This window comes from Macrobrachium rosenbergii, chromosome 57, assembly GCF_040412425.1.
Source record: "Macrobrachium rosenbergii isolate ZJJX-2024 chromosome 57, ASM4041242v1, whole genome shotgun sequence".
NCBI lineage: Eukaryota > Metazoa > Arthropoda > Malacostraca > Decapoda > Palaemonidae > Macrobrachium > Macrobrachium rosenbergii.
Window position 1 is genome coordinate 5,816,558 of NC_089797.1, and position 7,259 is coordinate 5,823,816.

Genomic DNA, 7,259 nt, shown 5'->3' on the forward strand with positions numbered 1-7,259 from the left:
ACAAAATCGTCTCTTTACTGACGGGGGGAAACGGTACACCTGTTGAAAACCAAAGTTGAAGAAATACTCTGACACCTGGTCTAAACACAAAACTGCTGATTCTGATCTACTCTGTTCGGCTTGCAAAAATATCCTTGCCCAGTAGGTAAGCAAAGGGAAGTTACAAAATACAAATTGCACCTGAGGCAAAACTGATACAGCTTTCTGCCTCCTTTAAAAAAATGATTGCTGTCCATCTTGACTGGAATGGTACAGAGCTCTGTGTTACATTATCCCATGTATAAAAAAATTGTGGAAGAACAGCAATCTTAGGAAAATTTTCACATTTCACAACTGACACAACAGAAAAAAAAAAATTGGTAATTACCTACTGATCTGTTACTTGAGCAAGCTCAGCAGATGGTATATGGCCTTAAACATGTATTAACCAAAAAGAAGTAAAATCACTGGCCTAATACTAAAACAATACATGCTAACCAGGAAAATTCAACATTTAGCAGAATTATAACATAAAAATTTGGGTGATAAACAAACCAACAGGGAAAAATGTATCTGTGGCCAAGGACAAGGTAGTAGGCACCGAATTATTTTAATCACCAAGAGTAATTCACCCTACCAAAATAATCTACCGAACAAGAAATGGAAAATTCATTTAAGAGGACACTCTTAACACAACTGCCAGATAGGATTAGTTTGTTAGTTATAAATGATTTGTTTAAGGGATTGGGGGGACTGTATTACCATTTCTGTCGATGATATTTTGGCATATTCCACAAGGATGTATTCACATGAATAGTACTGTAATACTTCAAAATAGGTCATGAGTGTAATGTTGCTATTCGTAACGCCAACCTTCCAAAAAAATGAATAAATAAAAAAAAATAAATAAAACTGTGCTGTGCACAATATGACAACACCTGTAACTCATATTTTGTAAACAAGATAAAATTATTTCCATCCTGTGAAAAAAGGGATTACGTGGGGAGCACGACATACTGTCGGTGGGACGTAGCCTTCCAAACTTCAAGTATGATTAATAGATCTGAGACAATTTACCATAAACAGACTTCAGAAAATACTGTAGTAATGTGTTCACAAGACTGCAGAGCCCATGGAGATTCTTGCAAGACTGACCTTGCTAGTTTAAAAAGATTTTAATGGATTCTTGAGAAATATCAGTATCTTCAAAAGGGTAACATTAATTGTGAATTTAATGTGGGCTGTTAACCTTTTTTTAAAGTAAATATTTACCCTTCCATTTATCAGTGAACTGAATACATGCCTTTTCCCTAAGATACCTGCGAAGAGAGATTACGAACAAACCTAAAAAGTTATAACCAAGGCAACGTGTTATAAAAATGCGGACGTTAATAACCTTCACTTAGTCTCTTTCATAATTCAGCAAATGTGACAAGAACATACAATTTAATTTCTACTTTCGTAAGGGTTTAAGCAGTTTCTGTACCATCATCCTTTCACTGAAGCTTCTGTATGTACTACCACTATATTACCTTTTGCCAAATAAGTCAGTTTATTCCTATATGAATAAAATTCAGTTTTCATGTCCGAGAAAGAAATACGGGACTTTGGAACATACTTCAAACTGAAACTACCATGCGCCGTGACAACAGGATATTGCTGCTTCGAGTGAACAAACAACAACAAAATAACCCATTTGAATATTACCATCAATAAATATACAAACACTCTACATAACAAAGAAGAACAACTGTAATAACGATGACCAAACTACAAATAGTATAGGAACTGTGCTTTTACCTCTGCAAAAGAAAACTTGACAAGTCCAACTCACTAGTAAACAGGTAACACTTTTAAATTAGCTCCAAAACATTCTCATTATAATACGATATTAATAAACTATTAACCTGAAAAAACCCATAATGTATATATATGTATAGCATTCTTGATATTTAAAAATTAACTCATATTACTAATGCAGGAAGTTTTCAAGTGTTGTACTAAAAAACTCTTGCATTTTCTTTTACAAAGAGTAAGTGGGAATTTGTACAAAATGCAAAAGCCTCCTAGTACTGAAAACTCAAAGTTCTAACACAGTGACAACGTATAAGTTATTTTTTAATACCTGATATCATTATCATTGATAAATAATAGAAATAGACCAATGTGAATACTGGCTAAACTGAAAATGTTGGATATTGACATAACTTCTTTCAAGATTTGTTTCCAGTGCTGAAAACTACGTCAGAAGATGGAATATTACCTCACTGTGGCCTTCTTGAAATGAAGAACATCAAAATCCACCAGTTGGTTTAAGTTTTGTATCTGTTACGGCCATATTCATTATTCCACGATGCCTATTTACCTAGTAAGGTGGCTTCAGAAATAGAGGAGAAACAAATCACAAACAGGAACAGGTATATTCCAGTCAGGGTGAGTGCAACTTTGGATGCTTTACCAGCAGCCTTACTCCACTCGATGTCTACAAGTGAAGGGACCAAGCATCTTTCAACATTTAAGACGGCTACACAATTTATGGAATGAAAACTTAATTCACTGAACAAAGAAATATTCAGAACAAACCTAAAACAATTCCAAAATGCTTTTGTCACTGCAAACTGCAACACTTCTGAGGTAGGACATTTTGAATAATATAAACTGACGACAATACCGCAAACAATTCTACTGTAAAAAGATGCATTGTTGTGTTAAAGCAACAGGGTTGTTTCATTATTCATTAATGCAGCAGAGATTTGGAGCTGTTTGTATACATATCACAATGTGGATTTTATGAATTAAATGTTTTATTGTATTCTGCTCTAGAGGTTTAGTGGTACACGCATAATTTTTTAATAAACAGGATCTGTATGTATAAACTTGTATTTAACTGTTATCCATGGAAATAATGTTTACATTTACGGACACAAAAATTCTGTTACTGTATCTCTAAATTGGAAATGAAAATTTATAAACATGTCTTTGACTGAAAAGCTCTATAGCTGAGGAGTCCCTAGCCTGATTCATTATTGCACAAAGCCACTGTGAAAAGGGAGAGGAGGTTTACCACTTCCAACTTACAGATTTATTTTGGGAGAACTCCAGCACCCAAGTAGAACGCTTCTTTCACTGTGAACTGGATCAAACTTTCTAATCACCCCTCGATTAATAATGTTTGAAAGCCTTTCCACTCAATCCCTCTTCATCCACTTATTTTGCCTCCATAGTGTAAAAGAAATAGAACTGTTGCTTCATTTAGCAATACCAAGGTTGATCTGTCAAGTTCCACAAGTTGTGGTAGTTTTTTTCTCATCACATTTAATAAATTTCTGCTTTTCCTCTCCTGTTCTAGTGTGCATCAAAGATTAAACTCAAGAATTCTCTTGTTTCACTCATAAGTATCGTTGTTCCACATTTGCAGTTTTGTCAAAATGTTTTTCCACCTGATATCTTTACAAAACATGACAGGTTTTGCTTTCTCTATAAAAAACTGGAAGCCTACTGATGGTGGCCAAGCATCTACTTTTGCGAATCCATAAAGCAAGCTCAGTAATACAGCTTAACTATCTGGTAACAAGAATCCCAACAATAACATAATGATACAACTAAATAGTCTCATAAATACCAAAAAATACGAAACTAAATACTTTCCATTTGTACAAAAAAAAATTCTTTTACACATTCCAACTGTTCCTCTGAACTCAGAAGCCATATCTACAGATATTTCTATAGTATTCATCTACTCCTGATATGTTAGACAAATAATTTACAATACACCATGCTAGCCTTGATATCTGCAATGACACAACAGAACTTGCACTCAAAAATTCTTTTTCTCAGACAAACTGATCACTGTCACATTGTAATTATTCTGAAATAGAGCATTACCACTGAGTTGACCAACTTGCCACTACCTGAATTTATTTTTTTACATTATAGCATTGCATGAATTTAAGGGGCTCTAGCATAAAACAAATGAAAATTACATTTTTTGGCCAATAATATATGTTGTGCACACTGGTGAATGTAAGTAAAAACTAATACCCCCTTCCCACCGTGACACCCATTTCTAACATATCAACTGTGCCTTACTATGTAAAAGGGTTCAACACAACTAAATATCATATCCTTAAGTCACCTGATCTAAAGAATTAAACAGTATTACAAATGAAATCAAGGTTAACATTTTTCATAACCAAACACTACAGAAGTTTTAACTGAAATAGTTTCACCAAACCACTGGGATAACATTGTTAACTCGCGTAAAGCGTTTGTTCTTAATACACTAGATCCTAATATCTTAATTACTATATTGCAGATCCTTAAGAATCTAAAAAATTGGATAGACAGAAATTGTTGACATTCTTTCAAATATTTGTTTCCGATACATGTTGTTGGTTGAAAGTTGTGACAATCGGTTCAGATGTTCGATTGTTAAGTGTTACTCTGTATTGGGGGATTACGTCACGTGGGTTATTCATCAAAGATCCATGGATAAGTCAAGTGCGACCAATTTAAAGAAATATTACGTCACTGAGGCACTCCTAATGCCTACTTGTGCATAAGCCCAACATACTGTATTTCTGCAACTTTACTGTACCAGCCTTGTACAATTTTATTAATGAAGACTTGAGCATTTTTGGGCAATTTTTAAGGAGTTTACAAAAAAAAAAAAAAAAAAAAAAAAAAAAAAAGCAAGTCTATTTGCTGAATATCACTAACTTCTGTGGTGGCACGTTTTTAATAAACTGACCATATAGCAGCAAATCTTTCACCAAGGAAAGATTTGGTTGTGTCCACAGCGAGACCGAGTCATGTAGGCCATACCTTCTTGAATAAATAAAAAAAAATACAAACGGTACATACAATGTACACTTACATCCATCAAAACCTAACCTGCTATACCATACCAGTGCAAAATCCTCACTTAACTTATATCATACAACTACTTCAGAACGAATACAGCCAGAAGATTTTTCACCCAGTGAAAGCATCGTACTTATAAAATTTTCTCAATCAGAAGTTTTACAATTAAACAGCCTAAGGCAATATCCAAAAGTTCACTTACTCACACCACAGCAACAAGATATACAATCTCAGGTTTATTCATGAACTTTCAAAAATTCTCTGGAACAAATGGAGATGAACTCTAAGAGATAGTCTTCGCACCCAGCAATAAATACGCAACGCAATTTTTGTGTCTAAGTGCGGAAGCCTAATAGAAGAACAACTGCATTTCTTTATCTAAAGTGCCTAATAAAAAAATAAAGAGGGAGGATTATTAGACTCTGGGGACTAAAGACTTATGTTAAGGAAACAGAACCATGAGTAACATCTAATCAAATTTAGTGACCCATTACCATTCTTGACTATGAACCGTTCCTCCAAATAAATTATTTTAACCAAATTGTTGAAGTAACATTCTTAATGCTAGCATGGTTAGCCTGAATAGTTTGTTCATAAATTACATCAGATCTCACTCAAGAAACAGCAACTTAAAAAAAATTAAGAAATGGCAACTTGAGAAATATTCAGTACTTGGCTAACAGGCACAGTTGTAGAGAATTTACTTGATATTTGAAGTTGGCTGAAAACTGGACATACAGTACAGAATATGTTTAATTATAACTTTCGTTCTTATAACTACTGAAGCTCAACACCAGGATAAATTTGAAGTATTAAGTTCCAAAAGTATTCTTGTAGCTTTGGCCACATATAAAACTATTATTAACAAAATCTAAACAATTATCTATTTAAAAAATGAATTACTGCAATCCCAGCAGTCTCCTGATATGATGAAGCTGTTCAACCAAATGGAGAATAAACATCCTGAGTTGGAGTAGCCAACTTCTTGTATTACCACAGGATTAGTATATACTTTTTCTCTCACTTCTCTATCCAAATCTTCCATATACTAAACATCTCGTCTAGCTTCATCACTGAAATAGGAGAATGTTAGTTGTGTGACCTTCGGTTAACCTTTCTCAAATGAAAAATTTTAGAATAACCATTAAAACCTACCTTCAAATATCCCTGCAACACGTTTAATCATTACTCCCAGTGCCAAAGGAATCATCTTTGCTTTAAATCTACAACAAATGGCTACACTAAATGTCAGTGATTTATTAGCTTCTACACTGTACTGTCTCCTGTCAGCTTCCTACTCTACTTGTCTAAATCATTTTACTCTGATGGGTAAAACACGGGGGTACTCATCTGTCATCACAATCTACTGTTATTGAAAAAATAGAAATTTTCATGAGAATTAATTTGGCGTTTAGTGTGATACCCTGTAAACATTATATTTAACATTCAAACAAATACCCTGTAAGACCATCAGATTTTAATCTTATTCCTTTGTATAATCAATTTCTTTTAACATTCAGAAAACTCCAAAAATGAAGTTTCAAAAGCTGAATTTGAATCATGCAAAGTTCAAATGATCCACAGTTCATAACCTAACAAATAACTATTAACCAAGTTTAACCACTCCACTGAGTCGACCCTCTTGTATCTCATGAGGCTGGCCCAAAGGGTTTGTTCTTAAACTTGACCACTGATGCTATTATTCTTTTTCCACACCAACCTAAGTTAAAAAGTCTTAATAATGGGAGGATAAACTAAGGAATAAATTACGTACAATATTAAACTATAATCAGAAACGGACCATCCCATCGGTCACAGGAAACAGATTTTATCATCCAAGTGAAACTGAAGTCACTAAAATTGCAGCTTCTTAAAATGAAACTGTTGTTACTCAAACTGAGGTTAATCCAAACATTTCAGTAATACCTGTATTTGAAAGGGAAGAAAATGGTCAGCCATTAAAAAATCTCATCATATGAGATTGTGTACCCTAAGTGATGGATGCTTCATGGGCAAATACTGGGAAACATATGAAGACACGTTTAAAAACACATTATGCAAAGTCTGGATGAGCTTTTCAAGTTTAGAGAGCAAAAACTTACAATAATGAAATTTGGAATGGAAACTTATCAGCCAGTTACTTTCCTAATGACAGACTGCATGTAAAACAAATTTTAGTCAAGGAACTGCAAGTACAGTTTTGCCTTATATTACATTAGCAATTACTCTTCAAAATTTATTTACGTCCTTTTTACGAATTAAGTCTTTTTGTATGTTGCTTTTATATTTCTGTAAGTTATCACATTTTTCACTTTTATATTCCTCAAATTAGCTGGAGACAGCCTGTGTACCTCAATAACACGGATGTGAAAAATGTACATAAAACTTCAACAAAAACATTACCAAATAATAAGCTC